General features: G+C 40.2%; 1 pseudogene; it reads left to right on the forward strand.

The window, feature by feature from the left end:
- The first annotated feature begins 3,667 nt into the window (after positions 1-3,667).
- LOC101570694 overlaps positions 3,668-6,870 on the forward strand; it is a 35,625-nt pseudogene continuing 32,422 nt past the window's right edge.

The following is a 6,870-nucleotide window of genomic DNA, read 5'->3' on the forward strand; positions in this document are numbered from 1 at the left end:
TTAACCCTTGGCCAAGGGCCATTATTCTATTTGCATGAAGAGGGAAGAGATGAAGTAGCTTGTTTCACTTCATTACTTTCACGTTATTATCACTTTTGTGCTGAGCATACTATCAAGCATTGGCCACCATTGGGATTTCTATTTCAGTATCTCAAACACTGGCATTACCACAACGAAACTATGCACCACCTCCAGCCAACTAGACAAAAAATCTCTGTCTAAGCCAGAATAGCTCTACTGACTAAGGAACTTTGTTTGCAAAATCTTACATTTTAGATCATTAGTACTCCATACTTTACTTTTCTCTCTCCAAAAAGCACTCTCTTCCCTCTATATCCTGCAGCTATCAAGGCTTCTCTGGGCTTTTCCTTTTCTCCAAGGGACAGGGCAGCTTTGTAGTAGAGTGGGCATCATTAAATAGTTCGCAAACACTACATGTGCATGTAAACATGGACCTTTTTGGTGTGTCAGTTAGCAGTTGTCGGTATAATGCTGAAATTCACACAAAGTGGCTTGGAACAATGAACTTGTTGAGATGCCTTTGTGTTCAACCAAACAGTTCAACTTATCTTTGTGGGCCTGGAAATTGGTTAGCTGCCAGTAGCACAGGATGGCCCCTACTAGGACAATAGCAGTGACCTAGCTCTGTTTCATCTGATTAATTAGCAGCAAACTTGGGTATTTTTTCATAGTCAACAGAAACTCAAAACACAAACTAACCCAGTGGGGCAAAAGTCTATCAAGTCTCTGCTTGGGTCATATTGATCAACACACCACTGATCAAACCGAATCACATAGAATGATGATGCTATATATCAATTTGCCTGGATCACAAGGTGCCCAGATATTTGGTTAAACATTATTCTGTATGCCTATGAAGGTGTTTCTGGATGAAATTAGTATTTAATTGGCATATTGAGTTGAACAGATTATCCTTGCTAATGGGGATGAGTTTCATCTAATCAATTGAAAGTCTGAATAGAAGTTTTAATAAGGAATAAAATCTTGGGGGTTTTTGTTTTTGTTTTTGTTTTTGTTTTTGTTTTCAGAACCAGGGATTGAATTCAGGCCCTTGTACTTGCCAGGGAAGCGCTTATTCCATTAAGCCATCTCCCCGGCCCCTGTAATCTTGTTCTTATCTGCTTCATACCCATAGACACCAGTCTACTGTCCATGGTGAAAAGGAAGAGAGCTACTTTCTAAGCAGCAAATTACAGCTATGGAAGAGCAGACAGCTTCCTTACTCTTACCACCCAGTTACAGACTTTACTTAATAAAAAGTTTATTTTACCAACTGGAAATCTTCTTCATGTTATCCTTACCCATTTGATATGGTATAAGATGCCAGAACACCACATGGAGAAAGCGGAGCAAAGAAGTCAGATATTTGAATGAATCTCAGCTGTGCCACAAATTGCAACACCAAGCGCAATAGCAAGCTTTTATTTGCTCCTGCTATTTGCAGCAATGCAGCTCATCTCTGGGATTGGAAGTCCCCTGCACAAGGTGGCAGCAGGAGTTTTGAGTAAAGTGATAGTCCATTTTATAACATTTTTTAATTAGTGTAGTCTTTCTCTGGTAACTGACTCAAGTTTCTTATATGAGCTGTTTCTATTGAGAATTTTAACTGGTGGGAGAGAAAATGTCCTTGAAAGTCCTGTGATTCATCTGTAAAATAAGAAAATGCCAATGAAATATGAGAAACATAGAAAGAAATTAAAAGACATTAAAAATCTATTGTCTATCCTGCACTGCAAAGTAATTTTTGAATGGTAATTACACCTTTGAAGAGCATCTAATTAGTATGAAAAAGAACTCTGGATGAATGTAGAGCTCTTCATCTAACTTCAATTGACACACAGTGATAATATTGAAGACTAATTTCTGAAGCTTTTATCGCTTGACTGAACATTGCTCTGTTTGGAAGTTTAAGAAGATTTTGCAATCTGTTTCTTATCGAGAACTATGCAGGGGACCTGTCACAGTTTATTCAGGTAAAAGAAGAGGTAAAAGTAATTTTAAGTTCTGTGTTAGAAGCACTCATGAGGGTTTTATATTTTTTAGGACTTTTTTCTTTATTGGCTAAGCTCAGGCTGCCTTAAGGGCGGGTCTTGTGCAGCCTCTGGAGCTTGGGATCAAACCACGGTCCCCTGCACCTGAGATTGCCTAAGCAGGTGCTTTAAACAACTAAACTAACATGCAAGCCCAAAACCAGAAACCCTAACCACTAGACTATGGGAAGTGCTTATTCTTATAAAGAGAATAACAAATAGTTTTTTAAAAAAAGCATTAGAAATGATACAGAAGGGCCAGTCAAATAGCTCAGTGGATTAAAGTGCCTGCAAGAAGGCTCAGGGGCCAGGGGTTCAATCCCCGGGTCTGCAGTGCCGGCCCCTGCCCCCAGAGCAAACTGGGCAATCCAGACTGGGCATGGTGGTGCCTGCCAGTAATCCCAGCACTTGGGAGGCTGTAAACAGTACAAGTCCAATCTAGTAGTGAGACCCTGAACACCTTGTAGACCCTTCCCTAAAATACAGGGGGAAAAAAGATTACAAAAAAAGAAGAAGAAATGATACAGAATTTCACTAAAGAAAAGGATAGGAATTCAACATGATTGTCATATTGCCTGTTGTTGTCTTCAAATTAGTCCAGCCTATGGTGTGGAGTGAACGAGGATCTCAGGCTGCAAATCTCTAAAACTGTAGTCACTGTCTTCTTCACTTATATCTCTGCTGGTTCCTGTGAGTGACTGATGCCACCCACCAACAGAGCCGTTATCTTCATCCTCATCATCAGTAACAAAACAACCTTCATGCTCACTGTGTTCTTGGCAGGGCATTAAGTTAAGTGCTGTTCAAGTTAAATGATTAGTGCTATAAAATAGTTTTAGAGAAAGACATTTGTGGTCACTCAGAAGTAAATGTCCAAATGTTCTAACTAGCTCTTTAAGCAGGTTCATTCATTACAAATCTATTAGATTTGCATTAAATGCACTTTATGGTCACTCTCTCAGAAACAATGGCAACAGCCCTTTGAACTAAAGCTCATAAGTTGTCTTAATGAGTTACATCAAAATTTTAATGGCCCAGAACTGGGCCGCTTACGTTTACTACCTACACAGATGTTGAGTGCTAATGAGATGATTGTCAGGTCCTGCCTGTATAAAGCCCTTCCTTTAAATTCTATAAGTGATACAAATGCCATGTTTTAATATAATTGATTCTTTTCCTTAAAAAGGGGGTTTCATGGTAAGTTAATCAGCTACTTTTCTTTCACAAAGACTCTGTGTACACTTCTGATCTCACCTCCCTCTATTCTTCCTCCTGAATCCACACTGACCTCCTTGACAGAGTTTGGAAACACCAAGCTGTCTTCCTTCTTTACTGTCCCCACCCCCACCCCAGAGATGGAGCTGGATCCCAGGGCCTCATGCATACGCATATTAGGAAACCTCTCTACCACCTCACTACACCTCTTGCATCCCTTCTTCAGGGCCTTTGTACTAAGATACACTCTTTCTAGAACACTGTGTGAATCTAGACCCTCAGAGTAGTAGACACGAACATGCCATTTAACATATAAGAAATTTATTGGGGGAAAAACTTGTGAGGCAAAACTGGGAGTGGCTGGAAGAGCCTGAAGGATAAGAGAAAGATTGGGAAGGAACATGAAATGTAGTGCAATTCTGAAAGACTTGGACAAGGAAAGTAACGGAGCCCTTCTGTCCAAGCTGCCCAGGAGAAGGGTCCATCATCTCATAATGGATCTGCCGTTGTATCTGCCAGGTTTGGTCACTAAAGGATTTCAGATCAGTACAGGCTGTTGGTCAACTGCAACTCCCAGAAGGCCACCTGAGATCTGAGAAGGACCTTTCCATGGCCATCACAATCTCTTATCCTCTCAATAAATTCATAGCATGTGCTGTGATCTAAATACAAAGTGTGCTGCAAGCACCTCACTCGTGCTTGACCATCAAAGCATCGGAGTTTAGAGGTGCAGCCTAAAGCTGAAGCTGAATCAGGAGAGTGCTGACCTCATGAATAGACTAATAAATGGATGGATTAAATCAGTTGAGAAGTTCATAGCTGAATGAGTTTAATGGGAGATGAGGCCTAGGTATGTGAAACAAGTCACTGGATGCATCTTTTTGCAAGCTATACAGTATTTCCAGCCTCTTCCTCTCTGACTCTTTCCCTCTCACTGTGCTTCCCAGCTGCCCAGAGGTAAGCAGCCATCCTTCACCATGATGCCATGATGTTGTTGCACTAAAGCCAGCCAAACATGGGCTAAAATCTCTAAAACTATGAGCTCTTTGGTCATAGTGCTGAAAAGCTAACTGATAGCATATGTTGGTGTGGTGTTATCTGGAAAAAGATCTGTTGCTCATATGATTAAATTAATTATTGAGTTGAAATTATCCTGGATTATCCAGGTGGGGGCTAAGTCAACTGACATACATGCTTTAAGAGAAAAGCAGAAGAAGATTTGTCACATGAACTCGCAGACTGGGCTGTGTTATCATGAAACTAGAGACTATAATGAGGTACCTACAATCCAAGAAGCTCCTGGAGCTGCACAAGTCAGCAGAGCTAGGAAAGGCTGTCACCTAGGGCCTTCAGAAGGAGGACCTCCCTGCCGATACCTTGATTTCAGATTGCTAGAACTGTGATGGTATAAATTTGTATCGTTTTAAATAATCAAGTTTATGGGAGGGCCAGCCAAATGGCTCAGTGGATAAAAGTGCCTGCAAGCAGGTGCAGCAGCTGGGTGTTCGATCCCCGGGCCTGCCATGCCAGCCGTACCCTTGGAGCACACTGAGATGGCAATTGAGTCTGGGTGTGGTGGTGTGCACCTTAATCCCCACTCTTGGGAAACTGTAAACAGGAGGATCACTATGAGTCTGATCTAGTAGTGAGACTCTGAACACCCTATAGACACTTCCCCAAAATACAAAAAAAAAAAAGTTAAATTATTAGATCCCTGACAAGTTTTATGTTTCCCTGTTTATCCATTGTGTAGCATTGGACATAGCGCATAACTGGTGCTCATCAAGTATTTATTAAATAAATCCTCAAAACCATACCATAAATTGAGTGCTCATCCATTCAGTCTATTCTATGTACTTAGGAAGAGAACACAGGTAAATACATAGATAATAAATAAGATGTAAAAGATGGGAAGGCAAGTTGCACATTCAATATCCATGTAGGCTTCAATTCAGCAACTGCAAGTGAAACTTTGTTAATCTTAGTCCACAACCCAAGGAAAAGCCATAAGAAGCTCTCTCCTTCATGACCCCTTAGCACAAAGTCTTGTCCATTTCAGACTTTTGTTTATATTTCTTAGAGTAACAATTCAAATCTGCATCACAAACTAAGACCCTGATCCATACAGTTTAAACACTAAAAAGCAACTCTGTTGACAATATGGCTGCTGTTTGATTAGGAAATAAGAAGCAGTATGAAAGAAATGAAAATGAGTCCTACATCAGAGCTTTATGAAGAAACTGTTAGAATCGATGTCAAGGGAGAAAAAATTAACAGCCACCATGTACCACAGTCTTGGAAGTGTTCCTGCATTCCACTAATCTTCCAGAGAGGTTACTTAGGAATGATATGTTTACAGTGCTTACAACCATTCATCTCAAAGAAGTTGTGACAGCTACTTTGCTGTTTTCTTTCTACTCCTCAAGGGGAATTTAATCAAGATTGTCAGTGCTTAAAAGAAAGGGTTGGGGGCACATTCACAATCAAGCTACACTTCAGTAACCAAATAAAACCACAAAAAATTAATCAAAACTTGACTTGAAATCTCTCCAGAATGGCAAAGCTCACACAATATCCCAGAGATAGATGATATCATGAATTTTGATGTACACAGTACACCATTTGATAAAAGCGGTGATGTTTTCCTGCCATAAGTAGCATAATTATGCTATGCATCATGTGCACTCATTTAATAATATCCCTGCTCCGAGTCAGCCAGGCATTTCTCACAAGCTGGCACCTTCGCAGGGCCCACATTCTGCTGATCCCACTTTCCCCTACAGGAGTTGCTCAAGCCGCAGCTGCTGCCTTTTCACAAGGCAGGCTAATGATCTAGTGCTTTCTTGCCTGTTCAGGTTAATAGATAACTAACACATTTATTATAGCAAGTTTTCCAGTAAGAAAAAATTGCACATTTGCGTCTTCTGCCTTGACAAATGTGGTGCTACATCTTGAAAGTTGATTAAAATCAATATCTCTGTGGGAAATTACATACAAAATGTATTAGTAGCCAGGATATTCTGATGAGAATGCCTTATAATCACAACTCTAGCCTCACCCCATCACCTACAAAAAATCATGCTAAAACTGAATGTATGAATTTATGAAAAATTAAATATTTTTCAACTCATAATCAAATTTTAAATCATTCCATAGTTTGAAATTTAGAAAAGTTCAGCCTTCGTTGCAGTTGAAGAAGAGTGCTAATAGAGAAGCGCAAGGACTTTCAAACATTCCAAAGTCACATTACAGCCAGTCACATTACAGAAAACCTCCAAAATTCTATTGCATAAACCTTCTCAATTTAAAAACATATACTTACTCTTAAACCTTTCTTCCACACTACTATCCCAGAAAATTGGAAGAAAATTACATAAGCTCATGAACAAGTGCATTATGGTTTCACTAACATACAGTGCCCTTCCTCACGTCACCATTTCTCAGCTCACTACTTGATTTTCTCCTATAATCTCATTTAATCACAACATCAAGAGCTTCACTTTTCTCACGAAAACCTTTTTCCAAGACCCTCTTCAACCTTCTTTGGATGCCCCCCACCACTCTGCAGCACCTCCTGCACCCCGCCCACCGAGTAAGAATTTCT

Source organism: Octodon degus, unplaced genomic scaffold, assembly GCF_000260255.1.
Source record: "Octodon degus isolate 3935 unplaced genomic scaffold, OctDeg1.0 scaffold00088, whole genome shotgun sequence".
NCBI classification, from domain to species: domain Eukaryota; kingdom Metazoa; phylum Chordata; class Mammalia; order Rodentia; family Octodontidae; genus Octodon; species Octodon degus.